Here is a 15,761-nt window from a genome sequence, read left to right as displayed (position 1 = left end):
CTATGTGGAGTGTCAGAAGGGGAGTGTTGCGTTTTAAAGAAAATCCAGTTTGCCTTTGACACGGACGCAGTAAAATTTAAAAATAAGTTTGTCTCTGCAATTCAATATGGTTTCTGCAGGTGGAGGATGTGTACAGGGGAGTTATAGGAAGTCCCTTTGTGTCCCTTTCAGCCACAAATCAAGATTTGTTCACTGCAGATGTTTGGATGCTTGGAATTAATTTTCTGTCTTTATAGATGATAGCACAAATCTCTATTGGTGGTGTCTATAGGCTGTAGAAAAAAACTTGAAGAAAGTCTCCTATAGCAGCATGAAAGGTTAGTGTGTTCATCTGCTGGTTTCTACATCTATCTTTTATGATGTCTACTACCTCTGAACTGAGAAGAGATGAAAAAGAGATTTCATAAGAGAAAGCGATGGAATAAGATGGCAGGGAGAAGAGGATAGGATGTACATTTGTATGCAATGAAACTTTGGTATCAAAGGGTCACTGCAACCTTTAAAAGGAAGTTTTTAATAGCTTAGGCTCCTTACAGTTCATATGAGAAGAGATTTTTCAGAGGTGATCTACTGTCCCCAAACTAGACTTTATTCAGGCTGAGGAAAGCAACTCAAGAAGCTAAGCTAATGCATCAACTTAATATACTCATCTTGAATCTGGACAGTATTGGCTATTTGGCTGCAATGCTGGGCCTGCTTCAGCAAGAGAGTCAGCAAGTAGTGGTTTCCTGTGTTATTACCAGTGGCTATCAAAGTACTGATGTTCAGACAAATACTTCAGGCAGTGATGTGGGCATCTCCTTTGTACTTCCCTAGGCTGCTGTCCAGAGGCCATTAGTACATGACTGGGAAGAGGAGGACTTGGCTGTGACGGGGCTGGTACCTTCACAGAAGGCCTTTGAACAACTGTTTATTTCCAGAGTCTTCCTGGGTAACTAAATGTATTCCTCCTCTCATGAAAGTATAGCTACTTACAATCTTGAGTCTAGGGGGAGAGACGGAGTTGCATACTGACGTTTAAGTGCCCCTTTTTACTGTCTTGCCCTTCTTATAAAAATGTAATTTAAAATTTAAATTATAACATAAGTGAAATCTTATTAAATTTAATATGATTTAAATTAAAATAAAATTGCTAAAATCTTCAAGTTGCACAGAAAAAAAATGCATAATAAAAAATTAAAATTAGAGAAGTCCTCAGGGATGAGGGCCATCATAACCCTCTTTCCTTCTCTTCTACCCAACTTCTCCCAAATGGCTATATTGTATGCAGTCAAATTCTTTAAGAACTCATGCACTTGAAGGAGGAAAAGACTTTTCTGTATGCCAATAACTGCAAAAATGTGATTGTAAATGAAGAAATTAATATGTAAAGGTTCAATGAGTTGTTTAAAGAACAAATGAAGTTGACATTAGTCACTATGCATTGCTGTTTATGTGCACAGAACTGAGCATATCTATATGGTGTTCATATTCTTAAACAAATTGGTTGTTAGACATATTTAACATGAACAGCTGTGAGTGAAATATTTTGTATTTTAGATTTAGAAAATATGCATACCACAAATTTCTAGAACGCAAGCACAAAATAATCCTTCTTCAGAATTAGTCATAACGATTGTGAAGAGATCTGAATTTTTACATTGCTCTTGCCCCTGTTGTGAGTTTCTGGTGGATAAGCTGATAGCTTCAGTTTTCAAAGATGTCAGGCAAGCATTTTTTTATACCAATAGGTAACAGCAGTTGTTCTCTGGTAACAATTATTATCTTTCACAGTATATAGAAGCTTGATGTGCCATTAACTAATCTTCTTGAGGTGAAAACTTCTTGTCCTTTTGTCTAAAGCTTTGAGTATTTTACAGAAAAATTCTCTAGCCATGCATTATAATGAAAAAAATACTTTGTCAGCATTTTGTGATGTGTTTTGATTACCATTTACCTTATGACTGCATTAACTTCAATATAATTTTTTCAAAACAGATTTAAGATTCCGCCTTTCAAATCCTGCTCAGTTAAAATAAAATAAAATTAAATAAAAAAATGTAGCAGCATAAGGAAGGTCTGGCATGCATTTGATACAGTTCAGCTCACCATGCATTCTCGCCATCCAATATAATGGCTTTACAAGGGATCGAGACCCAGTTTCAACGCAGATATACAGTGTACACAGTAGCATGTAGCTATTTGCGATGGACTACATCAGGACTGTGGGTAAACAGTTCTTATGCTTTGATATGCATGCTGATGTCCCCACTAAAATTGCTTTTAAGCAACATATGGAGAAATCATGTTACCATGAATCAAAGTACTGTAAATAGTCTTATTTAGTTAAAAAAAAACAACACTCATTTCAAAATATTTTAAATATCCTACCTCTTTCATAAGTGTTGTGGATTTGACTTTAATCAATACAGCGATAAAATATTTCTCAGAACAGAAAGGGCAAGGTTTGAGGAATGTGATACGTAAAGCTTATGAATCAAGATGAACACAGGCAGTAACTTGAGGTCAGGAGTTTTCAAAAGGCATTCAGAATTAGAAAAGGGATGAGTAATTAAAGAAGGGATGAGTAAGAGAAAATGAGAGAATTATTAAATTCAGTAACATATGATAACAGATTTTTCAGTGTAAATGGCGCTCATGTAGCAGCCTCTGTACACTTAAATTTTAACTTTTGTTTTTGTATTTATTTTTGTATTGCAGAATGTTGTATAGCATACAGGACTAGTGTGTAGACGGTTTTTACTGGCTCAAACCAAGCTGAGTCCAATACTAGTGACGAGAGTAAAGCCTAGAGATTTCCTTGTAAATCTCAGTCTTTGGTGTAAAATGGGGACTGAGAAAAAGGAAAATATCAATTACTGTGAATAAGAAGTCATTAATTTAGCAATAAATAGAAATGACCATTTAAATATTCATTAAAATCAGTCAGTACTTTACAGAAGTATGAAACAGCAACTCTAGACACATCTCCAGATACCTTCTAAAATCTGAATCACAAATGACCTTCTCAGTACTTACACTATGGTAATAGAAATTAAAATGTATAGCATGCCATACAACGCTATTTATTAAACTGAGATGTGTGAGGAGGGTATAGAAATGGATATGGCACCACAGCAGGATTTTCCTGGAATCTGAAAATTTCACTTGGTTGTTGGCTGTTAGAAGCTGGGCACTGGCCTACATTTGTCTGAAGGTATTTCCTTGCAAAACTTGGCACTGAATTAATCCTTTCTAGTTTAAACCCGCTCCATTAATCACTGTGCTATACCAGTCCTTCAGGGGTGCTTATACACACCTCATACATTTTGTTTAGATTTTGTACCTTGGTGGCAACTGTATACCCTACACTCACCCAATCAAACTTGGATGTGCTCAGTATTGTTATGAGAGTAGCACTCATCTCAGATATGCAATATAACTTCCAGTCTGTGCTTAACAGTGTGTATGGCAAAAAATCAACAGGTCTCTGGGTATTTCCATATATTAGAATTATAGTATCATTTAATGCTGTGTTCTAAACTCTTCTGGTGAGTGCTGCCTCTCCTCTTCCTTTAAATATACTTGAATATTTAAATTTACCACCAGGAGCTTCTTCTTTAAGTTTGTGGAAATAGGCAGTCAAAACAAGTTCTGCTAGGAAATCCATCTCCTAGCTGAACTGTTGAGGGAATAAAAGAATTGGCTTTCATTTTGCAATGCTATTTATTGTGTGAATACAATGCTGTTCACTTCAACAGACCCGTGATGAATAACCATTACTTTCCCAGCACAGTGTATTTCTTGGTTTTAGGGAAGAGAGGTAAGAACAAATGTGTTCCAATTGGAGACTCACAGACCTACTCCCATGTAATTTTGCCCAGCTTTCATCTTAACACTAGGTAAGAAGTCCTTTCTTATTTGAAACATAGGCAAGGGTTTTATTTTGAAAATACTCTTCATAACTTTTCAACTTCCTTTCTCCTCCCTTCCGCTCTTCCACTGATAATAGCACTGAATTCAATTTATTATCTCTCATTTGAGGAGTTTTTTGATGAATAGATATTTCTCTAAAGAAGTCTGAGATTTACCAGTTTCACTGTTGATTCCTATACCTCTCTGTTTCTTTGCCAAGAGAAGTAGCTAATGAGCTTTTATATAGAGAAGACATTTTGATAATTGCATCAAAATATGCCATTTCATCAAACAAATACACTGGTCTTACTCATTACTCTAAAGACTATTTAAAGTCTGTTATTTGTAACTGTGTAAAGCTTAATCCATCTTCTATGCAGAAAAAAGTCTAAAACTAGAATTTGACCACTTATTTCAAGCTCTCTCACTCTAATGAATGCAAGTGGTCTGGAATATTAATTTTGTCCTCATCATCCTTAATCATTATGGCTGCTTAATTGGGTCTTGTTATTTAAATATCCCAACATTGGTTATCATCAGTTACTGTCTTGTTAATAACACCTGGTCTGATACACACTGACATCTGTGCAATTGAATTTTCTGCCTATGTGTGAAATGCAAAGCTATGTAATGGTCTTTGATGAATGAGATGAAACCTCACTACTGAAAAAAATGACTTGGAGAAACTGGTTTTGTGTCATTTACTTTCATAGCTCTTTCAACAACCTTTTGGGATGTTACAGGGGGGAAAACAGAAGTAGAGTTTGCCTTAGACTTTTCTGTTAACGTCATTACATTCTACTTTTCTTTACAGTACTGGAGAATTGGCGGATACTGAATTCTTGGCCCACAGCTTGAATATAGAAATTGCAAGTCTGAGAAAGCTAGTCTAGATCTGAAAATGCCTCCCTGCAGTACTGTGTGCTAAGAACAGAGATCTGGCACATAAATTAATTAGAAAAGACTTTTTGTGAAGTAGTGCTTTTCTGGCTCAAATAGTTTCTTGCGTAATGCTGTAAACCATATGGTTTGTTTTTACTTTTTGACCTTTTTTCTGTGCCTATATACTCTTACCTGTCTCACTGAACATAAAGAGAAAAGATACTAGCCTGCACTCATATGAGGTTGTGATAAATCAATATATGTTCAATAGATAGGTTTAGAGAGATGTGTCCCTTGCACTATTTTTACATTTTTTTTTTTTTTCTGCTCTATACCTGTTATCTAAGAATGCTAAAAATGTCTTGAGTCTGGAACTGGGAGATCTTTCCGCTGGCGCCCTCAACTGTACTATGGCTGTGAATTTACACATCAAATGGTGGTTGAAGTCTAAATGAGTAAATTTTGGCCTTGACCACTGACAGCTTTTCCCTTAGGTAGAACTACATCACTATGAAATCTTGCAATGCAAGAACCAGAAATTTTAGTTTTATATTGTTAGGGAAAAAAAGGTTAAGTCTTCCACTAAACTGAAAGCATGTGTTTCCATGTCTTGAAAAGTACTAATATATTAGGAAGTACAATTATGCATGTAGGTTTTTAGGGCAATTTTTAGAGAAAATCTTATATCACAAATGGAACCTTGAACAGTCGCAATCCTTTTACAGAAAAGTCCCAGGTTATGCATTGAAAAATATAAGAACTATTCAGGAGCAAAGAAATAGTGTTCTCTGATACCACTGTGTAAGTTGCTATTACACATTACATTATGCTTCAAGGAATGACAGGAGTTGAATGGAAGTAGAAAATTGGAGGAGATAGAGATGGCAGACCATAAGAATTGTGCATGAAGTGAAAATTGAGTGACTGAGTTGGCTGAACAGAGAAATAATTTCTCCTCTTAAACTAATGCGTTAAATGAAAAAAAAGAAAAAAGGAACTGTGACTGAGGGCCATAAGGCTTTTCAGGCAGCACAGCTCTGATCACCTCTTCTATACTTTTCTCAATCCAGATTTTAAATATCCAGTGTAAAACAAAATATTTTAAAATGGTGTACTATACATTCTAATGCTGAGGTAAAACTAAAGGGTGGATATTCTTGCTGTTATCTTGGCAGCTCTCCTTATTATAGCTCTGACTATTTTCACGTTAGATGACTATTTCAAGAATGCAAAGCAATGTGGAAGGAATAAATGGCTTGCTTTTCACATTCAGTTGTAAGCCAAGAACTTGAGACAAAATTTTAAGACAACATCTTGAAAATTATGCACCATTCCAAAGTTGGAAGAGAGAAGAAGGAATATCTGGATATTTTTTATTAGTTTGTCAAAATAACAAATAACTGCTTTATTTTTTTTAAAGGAAGCTTAGCAATGTAACATGAATTAACCTTTGTGGTACATCTTATTCAATTCTGCTCTTTGTTGCGTGTCAAAATTAAAATTACTTTGAACAAAATATTTTGTCATGAGTTAATGATCTAGATAACCTTAATAAGAAGGGGTATCAGTTTAATAAAATTAAGCTGTCTGTATTATCTGATCCTTGAGTGATTAGGGGGAGTATGCAATTCCTACAAAAGCTAAAAGTGGAAAAAAAAGTAGTTAAACTAAACCAACTTGTAGTTCACCTTAGAGAAAATATTTGTCAAAGTAGCATCAAAGGCTGCAGCAATGTCATGAACTGACACTGAGAAATTCCTCCTGAAAGAGAGATTATATTTAAAATGTCTTTTCTTTTCTCCTCCATGCCCTCTTTGAAATACTTTACTTTCATAAAAGCTATAGATCCGTATTTCATTCCAGGGACGCACAGTCTGATGTCAATCAAAAGTTTCCATTTTATAGATTAGAAGTTCTGGGAGACGACACCTGCTTCCTTTTCTTCAGTATTTGTGAGGCTTCAGTTTCCTTGGCCTCTTTACATCCTGTATTTTGGTTATGAATGCTCTACAGCAAACACTCTATTTTTTTTGTCCTTTTGCCCCCAGCAGGACTGGCTGTGTGCTGTGTGTAAATTGATTGCTGTCATGCCAGCATCCTGTCTTTTGGTCAGTGAGTCTCTAAGTGCACGTGTATAAATTTGTATTCTACTGTAGAAAGCTCTGGAGCACAGTTAAGGACGCTTTATACATTTTTGTGGCTTCCAAAGAGATGTTGTGCTGTGCATATGTATTTTTATACATGTGTGAGTGTGCACTGTGTGAAGATGACTAAAATTGTGTTTGCATTTTTTTCAGTGCACTTATGTTTAAGATGGATACAAGAGCCTGAAGTACCCAGATTTCAGACAGCCTATTCCCTGTTAGCCCCCTGACCCGCAGGAGTGGACAGCAGTGAAGGTACTGTATCTTGTTTCGTGACACCAAGTTACCTTTTGACCCTCTCCTGTTCATTCTCAAAGGAGCAAAAAGCAGCATCTCCATGTGCACCAAAGGAAATGAGGCACTTGGTCACAGCTCCAGCTCTCACCGCCCCCACTACTCCTTTGGGTACTGCTTTTCTCCATCTGTCTGCTCTGGCCATCCTTTCCTTTCATCTGAGCTCTCTTCCACATGTGCCTTCCTTGAATACCTTCCTAACGAGTGAGATAATTTCCAATTGGAGTCTCCAACCCTGTTTACTTGATTTCCTCAGCAGATCATATTTTGATAGTTTGCGAATACCTACGCTTGCAGCAATCTTAATTAAAGGCAGATGAATGCAGCTGAATTCAGCAGTTTCAGTGAGAGCCAGTTTCAATCTGAGAAACTCTGTTTTGGCTCTACACAAAAGGACTGGTTTATTTTAATGCTTGTTAAAACTAAACTAAGACAAGTTCTAGGTGTTGGACTTGGAGGTAGCATTACAGGGAGAGGGGCAACAGAGCAGTAGAGATTTGTCATCACTCTATGAAAATTTGTTTCAAAAAAATCCTTTTGAAGTTTATAAATGCCTGTTTAGAAGTTTTTTTTCATACACAAATTCCCTAAAACACACACCCTACTTTTGAAACAGCATTGTGGCTCAATTGCTTAATAGATTTTGGGAACCTCATATCTGTTTTTTCTTTATTTCTGTGACTTAACAGCTAGTCTAAAGTTGCCAGAATTTTGTGCCCAGTTTCAAATAACATTTCCGTTTTTAAGCTTTTAAATGTCTGGACTTAGCATTAACATTTTCATCTTGATTCCATAACACGTTTCTTTTCAGACTGGTGAAGTTTGGATTCTCATCCAGAAAGCCAGAAGGCTTGTGAGAACAGGTGAAATTTGTTTCTTGAAGTGACTAAATTTGCATTAGTTTGAAAGATTTTTTTTAAACCCTTGTGCTTTAACCCAAATTCTGCTCTCATATTCAAACTTAGCCCGTTCTAATTGGAATTTGTATCAGACAGGTGTGTTGCTATTTTTAACACTGATATTTATGCACATAACTCTTCCATTTTGCCTAGTCTTAATTAAAGCACAGTTTAGAATAAAGCAGCTTTACCCTGTCCTGGGGCTGCATATTGAAAAAAAGAATAAATGAAAGCACCACTTTTCCTAATCATTTTCCTTAAATGAAACTGATCTGCTAACTTTACTTAGTTAAAGAAAACGCACTAAGTCTACAAGATTATTTTACAAAAGTGTTGTTCCTAGCTTTTCCTTCTTTCCTTCCTTTTAAGGAAAGAGTGTCTTGGTCTGAATTGTGTAGTTTCTCCCAGGAAGGCTGCAGCTGTGTGATTTACATGTATACCTGTGGGGCTTTCTGACAGCCACTGCTTGAAACACACACAAATCCATAATGGCCTGTGATGACTTGTTGAATGGGACATTAAACCACCTGAAGAAGAAGTGTTTATGCAAGCCAGTAATGTATAGTGTATTGTTGGCTCTGGTTTTAGGAAATTATTGACGTAGCATGATACATTATCCTGCCTTGTTTTATTATTACATTGTAATTTTAGAGACATGTAAAAATAAGATGCAAATATGTTTTGTGCCTGTGATTGCTATAGGTATCTACCTGGCATATAGCCAGTGAGCCTCTGTTAAAAGTTAGTATGCTAAGCAAAGTTATAAATCACTACATTTCTTTTCTTTTGGTAAAAGTAGGAGTTGCACTGTCACTTTGTTCTATCAACTTCACTTGAAAACTCTAGACTGACCTGCATAGCTTTGTGGTTACTAGTGAAATGGAAAATGTGTGTAGCTCTATATTATGCAGTATGTTGACACTGCCAGATTCCCTTCTCTGGAAGGAAAAAGGCAATTTTGTAGTGATCTGAACTGAGGTGACTATCTTGCTTCCAGTATCTCTAGATCACCTAGAGCAGTGTGGAGAGTTTTGTGGCTAAAGCACTCAGAGGTAGATTATCAACTTCTAAATTATATCCTTACTTCTGAGAGCCTCAGGTGCCTTTGGAGACTTTATAATCAGTTATCTAACTTGAACTCCACTTACTGCCTTTAGAATGGTCTTTCCTTTCTATAAAGGTTTTATAAGATAAGACTTGAGATAGAGATAAGAAACAGAGAGATATAAGAGCTTTAATTGGTTACTAGTTTCTGGTGCTCTGTATTTCCATGTGTATTTATAATAATGTCTCTACAGTCTTAGTAAGTATTAAGGGGAATATTTCCTCCTCCTACTCCCACTCCCTGTCAGAAAGCCAGTGTATATTGACTCCACAGTCTTGAAATATAGTCATTTGATAAACTGACTGTTTAGCCAATAATGCATACTCTGTAGATGGTTCAAAATGTTTGTTTTGTTACTATAGGAGAGACCGGTGACTAAGTACTGGCAAAGAGCTAGAGCTATGATGGCTGCTGCATCCCATAACTCTGGGCTGCTGCATTACTTTCTGAAATTTGGACAGCCAAGTTGCTGCACAACCTCACATCATGCACTAAGAGTGACGCAGAGGTGCTGACAGGCTAGGTGGGAAGCTGTCTAAAGATAACCATTAGGAAAATCTGGTGTAAGAACAGCTTTTCTGTACTCACCTCAGCTGGAAGTTATTAATAGTACATTGTCTTTTAGACTTCATGCTAGATTATTTTTCTTTTTGACATTTAAAGAATCACATGCATCCATGGTCTGATGTCTCACTGGAATTTATAAAAAAAGTTCAATTCTTTGTTGCAGAATTTGAAAGTTTTTTGCTTCACAGGAATATCATAGAAAGATAGAATCGTAGAATGGTTTGGGTTACAAGGGCCCTCCCAGCACAGGTAGGGATTAATTCCCCTAGACCAGATTGCTGAAAACTCCCATCCTATCTGACTATGAACTCCAGTGATGGGGCTTGTACACCTTCCCTAGGCAACATGTTCCAGTGCCTCACCACTCTCTGACTGAAAAATTTCTTATTAATGTCTAATCTAAATCTCTCTTTTAGTTAAAAGCCACTGCCCCTTGTCCTATCACAACGTCCCCAAATAAAGAGTCCCTCTCCAGCTTTATTGTCAGCCTATATTAGACAGTGGAAGGCCACTATAAGGATTTCTCAGAGTCTTTCCTTCTCTTGATGGAACAACCCCATCCCAGCACTACAATCTTCATTACTTTTTCTAAAGTTATTTTCTAAGATAGAATAAGATTACTTACACCAACCTTTGGGTTTTGAAAGCTGGAGAGGATAGAGGGAAAGAAAGCTCTCACCAAAGGCACAAGTGAATCAGCTCAGTGCTGCAATTTATGGTTGAGGTTCAGCAGCAGGGATGCTGAGATAAGCTCTGAAACACAATGCTCAGTCTGTGAAGCTGCCGTGTGCCTTTGTTTCTTCACAGAAGGGATGTACTTTGCCAAAGCATTGCTTAAGCCTCACAGATGGCATCTTTCTACCTATCATGGCATTTATTCCATATTTTGTGTCAGTATTTAACTTAGAGTATAATTCCCTAATGCTTTTGTCTCTGAACTATATATTGGAATGTCCTGTAAATGCCTCTCTCTCTCTCTCTCTCTTTTGTTTGGATCTGCTAGAGAAAATACTACCCAAGATCATTCACTTCCTCCTGGACATGTATTCAAAAGTCAAGCATGGGCTGAATCTGGACTTTTACTTTTAAAACAGGGAAACATCAGATTACAAGAAAATTAAATGTAAATTCAATTCCAATCACAGCTGAACAGACGTGTTCCTCTCTGGCTTCTTCCTTCGAAGGGAGCTGGGGCTGAGCGTTCAGTGTCCATAAACAACAACTTTCCCTGTGAATGGTGTCCTAGTTCTGTCTAAAACTGTCCTGGGGGACCTTGACAGCTCCTCTGAGTTCTCTTTACGGTTTCTCTTCATCTGTTCCCCTTTATCCAAATTCTTTTCATGATGCTCACTGTTGCAAATTCAGTTTTGATGGGTTATTTGAATATTAGTTACCATTTGAACAACTTCAATTCAGCATTTCATGGGTTACTATTAAAATTGAAGAATTTAAAAAAGTCATTCAAGCTCTTATATACATATTCAGAGGAGATTTTTATCTTTAGAATATTCCATGTAGCTTTTTAGCACTTCACTGATATGAATAAAAAACCTGATCATTGGGTTGTTTTTAGGTGGATGAAGGACATATTTGCATTTTATTTCTCTCCTTCCTTGTCCCCCTAATATTCAGAATTAGAGAAACTGAGTTTTGTTGGAGCGTGCCCATGGCCTAAGGATTGGGCTATTCTCTTCAGAGTTAGCAATCCCCATTCCAATGAGTGAGAAGTTTCAAATTTCAACAAAGCTTCAAACCTGATTCTCCAGTACTCAGAAGAGTTTTTGAACCCCTGGCATTTTAGGACAGCTTTTTTCACCCCTGGCATTTCCTCACAGTTTGTGTGTTAAGAAATCTGGCATGATAAGATATTTTCAGAACACCTATCAGATAGATCTACTAGGTGGAGACAAGGTGATGAATCTTGCTGCCTCCGAGCCTGAAGCTGTGAACATACCACTCTTGAAATCAAGTGGGTTTTTGTATGGCTGGTGGTGGAAACAGTAGTAGTTTTAAGTAGCTTTAAGGTGGCCGGTGATGCCTAGCCTATTTGATGTTGTTGAATTGAGCAAAATACTTGAAGAGTTCATTTGCCCAAAATTCTCTTGTGATGTATCCCAAAAATTACTGCCAGGGGTGTGGTGGAAATGCTTGATGTTCTTAATTCAGCTGCAGCTGAAAGTTAGCATTCCTAGGATACTTGGACAGATCTGTTCATTGGAACTCTTTCAGCTTGATGCTTAAGGCTGGTCTTACACATAAGATTATTCAGCATAGTATAGTTACATAAGAAAGACAATTAGATGTAATTTCTTAATTTATAGGTGTATATTGTGGCCTAGTAGAAATGCTAGAATCATTTGCTCAGATGTTCATAACTGAGAACCTGCACTTCAGTCTAACAATAAACATGATATTTCATACATTTAAAAATATTTCTAATATCTAGAATCTCTATTATCTAAATATTTAGAGCATACAGCAAAACATGGATCCAGTTCCTAAAGGCAAATACAGCAAAGAGAAGAAATGTTAGTCGGGAATGAAATGGTGCTCATCTTTGGAATAAGTGGTGATTTCAGAATATCATCTACCTAACCACTGTGAAATTTTTTGTAAACATCATGACAGAGAAAAGGCTTAACAGCAGTTAGAAGAAGGACAGCTGTTGCTTTGTGAATAATCATTTTTGTTGTTGCTGTTACAAATGCTGCAAATAATAGCATGACTGAAAACAGGGGTGGAACATATCACTTGGTTGTTCATCCTGTTAGTGCATCCCGTCTGTCAAGGCCTGAGTCCCCAAAGTGAGCTTCTGAGGAACATATGCTGTCTGACAAAGCTCATTTTAAATCTGAAGGCAGAATTATGTTTTGCTTAACTTTGATTTTCAGATGTAAAACACGCTGAGGATGAAATGTTCCGTGTAACTAAAGTATACTGAACTGCAGATCATAAAGCTTTCCCAAAGAAGTTCAGCTGTTTTTAAATTTGGCTATAAACGCCTGTTTTTAATCTGTAAGGATATGTTTTCTTAAATTACTTGAAAACAACTGAGTAGAATATGAGCAACAGACCAAGACTTATAGAAGTATTTGTGCCTTACAGTAAAAATAAGTGACTGCGTTATTTTCTTCTCCAGCTAATCCCTGCAACTACCTGATCACATCAAAAACCACTCACCTTCTTGAATGGTAATAGGTAAACTTCTAAATGGCTAGATAATGGGTAAGAGGGCTGCTGTGAGCTTTACAGCTATTCTCTGCCATCACCCTCCTGAAATGTTTATCAAATTGAGCCAATGCTCTGTTAATAACGAGTGCATATTTTGCAGGCCCATAGCAGAGGGGCTTGGGGCAGCAGCCTGCCAGCAGTGCAGAGACAATGCACTGCTGCTGGCTGTGCTCACAAGAGAGATGCAAAGCAGCTCACAGCTAATTATGCAGTATAACGATCCTTCCAAGATAATTTACCTGAACAGATAACTCAAATGGAGCTTTATCTATGGCTAAAGTATTCCTGATAAATGAGAAAGGATAGCTATATTTTCTTCCCCGCCCTCCCCCCCCAGCTGTATGTCATATATATACAGATTTACTGCAGAACAGATCCCTCTCCGTGGGTACATTCCTTGCTTCTAGGGCCAACACAGAGGTAGGAGTAGCGGAGAATTGCTTTCTCTCACTTATGGCTATTTTTGGCAATTAGTTTTGGGAGAAACCTCAGCTCCAAAAGCTTCTCACCTTTGTTTAATTGTCAGAAAAGTTCAGAAATGTTTCTCAGCTTGTCCCCGCCTAGATACTGTTAAGTCCAGTAAGAGAAGGATTTTACCTGCTCAGATTTGTTCTTTTCAGAAATTATGTTAAACTATAACATCTCTATGTATGAAAGCATACATAATATTTGTACATAAAACCATATATATATATATATATATGGTAATGTGTTCTGTAATACTTGGAGTGAGAGCCTGGATGGACGCACCACTTGGAATATGGGCATAAATTACTCGGCTGATGATATAAACTGCTTCAGAAAAGGTGTCTGGGGCAAGTGAGAGCATTGAATCTTCTCAGTTCTTTACAGCGTGGTTAAGATGCTGGAAACATAAATAGTGCATCTGAGCTGAGAACTCTTCTTTTTATTCATCTACTACACTGTAATGTGGGCAGCAATCTCACACATTCTTGGAGCAGAGTCCACAACAGTCTTCTATTGAAGCAAGCCACAAACCCCTCAGGAGTGTGGAAGAGGGGGAAAGAAAAGGGACTTTTTTTTGCTGAGAATAACTGCAGGGAGCAAGGTGTCCTGCAGCAAGAACAGCAGGTTTGTTCTCATGATGAGTTTGGAGTTCGAGGTAACCTCAGCAGTCTTCAGTTTTGTGTTTGCAGGAAGGAGAGCTACAGCCCCAGTGAACTTCAGGTGTTAGGAGAGGCTTGTTCTTGGCTGCAGACCTGAGCCTTCCAGCCAAGCAGTTTAAAATAAGAGTAATCCCACGTGTAAATCCCATGGTTGTGGAGCTTCCTCAGTCTGGTTATAGTAGTTAATCCAAGTTCATGACTTTGTTTTGTTGAGTATTTGATAACAATGTATGTCTTTAAAGTACTAGCTGTCTCACTGGGCCTTTCAACAGATTGTGACACTTCATAATTTTAAGCACTTCCAATCCAAGCACCTGGTGCAGAACAAAAATGACTGATACCCAAGCTTGTGTGACCAAGCTTTCTCAAGGTAATTTAATATGTATGATTATAAAAGAAGTTACTGGTATAACAAGTAGCATTTTAATCACTTGCTATTCACCTGTTAATTCTGCAATAAAACTAAACTTTTAAACTATATAACCACTATATACAGCTAGCTCATTAAGTATTTAATTAAGTTTAAAATACTACATTTTTAAATTTCTTTGTATTCAGAGAAGTCAAATAATGAAAAGAGAGAAACTAGAAATACTGATCTGTTTCAATACAGAGCTCCGCTCTGTAGTCACCAATGAGATTTACAATGCTGTAATACTGCAATTTCATCATTATTTTGTAATCTTCTTAAATGGGTGTCTCGTGTTAGCGCAGGCAATCACAAGAACAGCTTGAATAGGCTTTGCTGCTGAGCAAAGCTGCTTGTGTTGCAAAAGCAACTGGGGGAACACATAAGGAAAAACATTGTGCAAAGATGTTTGCTTTCCCATCAGGTTTAGAGTGAGTCCTGAGAAGGGAATTTAAGTCTTCACCCATATGAATTGGAGTCCAGAAAATTGTCAGAAAAAAAGGAAGACTCTAAAAGCTGCTGAAGACAAGTTCAGAAACAAAGGTTGTTTCTAACCACTTGTTTCATGATAATATTCTGCATGAAGTTTGCCTCCTTGTCATACTCGCCTCCCTTGCAGCTGCTGAGCTGATGAGGGGATGTGCACAAGGTGAGGCATGCTGGCAGTGCAGCTAGGAGTTCTTAGTGCACAGTAGTTGTGTCCACGAGGGAACACCCAGCATCTACCTGCAGAGATGGCACCTTGGCTAGTGGTGCCAAAAGGAAAGATCACAGCTGAGTGCAGCTATGAGCATTTGAACATGTCTGTCTAACAGAAAGCCAGGTAACTGTAGAAAAAATAGCTGCCTCAAAAGCAGCATTTCATTATGCATTATTTATTCATGTTAGTTTACTTCTTCCTTTCAGATCAATTTTTGCCACGCATTCATTCTGTATATAATCCAGTTTAAATCTTTGAGATGATTCACATGGGGAAAGTTACGTATATGGTTCTGTAGTTACAGAGTCTGAAGATAAAACGATATTAAATCACTTAGGTTTGCAGTTAATAGAGAGGCATTAAACAGTACAGTTGTAGCTTGATTTTTTAAAGGATTTTTTTCCCGGAAGAATATAGCAATAACATCAACATATGACTGTCAAATCATACTTTTCAATTTACTGTGCTCTTCAAACTCTGGCTAGGAAGATATTGTTACTCATTACTTT

At 37.2% G+C, this 15,761-nt stretch overlaps 1 long non-coding RNA gene across 4 annotated transcripts in view; it reads left to right on the top strand.

The window, feature by feature from the left end:
• Positions 1–7,077: 7,077 nt before the first annotated feature.
• LOC104910516 overlaps positions 7,078–15,761 on the top strand; it is a 67,573-nt gene continuing 58,889 nt past the window's right edge. For all 4 annotated transcript variants that reach the window (XR_004159457.1, XR_004159452.1, XR_004159453.1 and 1 more), the window contains exon 1: positions 7,078–7,175. This is a non-coding gene — a long non-coding RNA (uncharacterized LOC104910516). The remainder of the gene's footprint in view (positions 7,176–15,761) is intronic.

Source organism: Meleagris gallopavo, chromosome 4, assembly GCF_000146605.3.
Source record: "Meleagris gallopavo isolate NT-WF06-2002-E0010 breed Aviagen turkey brand Nicholas breeding stock chromosome 4, Turkey_5.1, whole genome shotgun sequence".
Classification (NCBI taxonomy): Eukaryota; Metazoa; Chordata; class Aves; order Galliformes; family Phasianidae; genus Meleagris; species Meleagris gallopavo.
The sequence above is the reverse complement of the archived record's forward strand: the minus strand, read 5'-3'. Positions and strand labels throughout refer to the sequence as shown.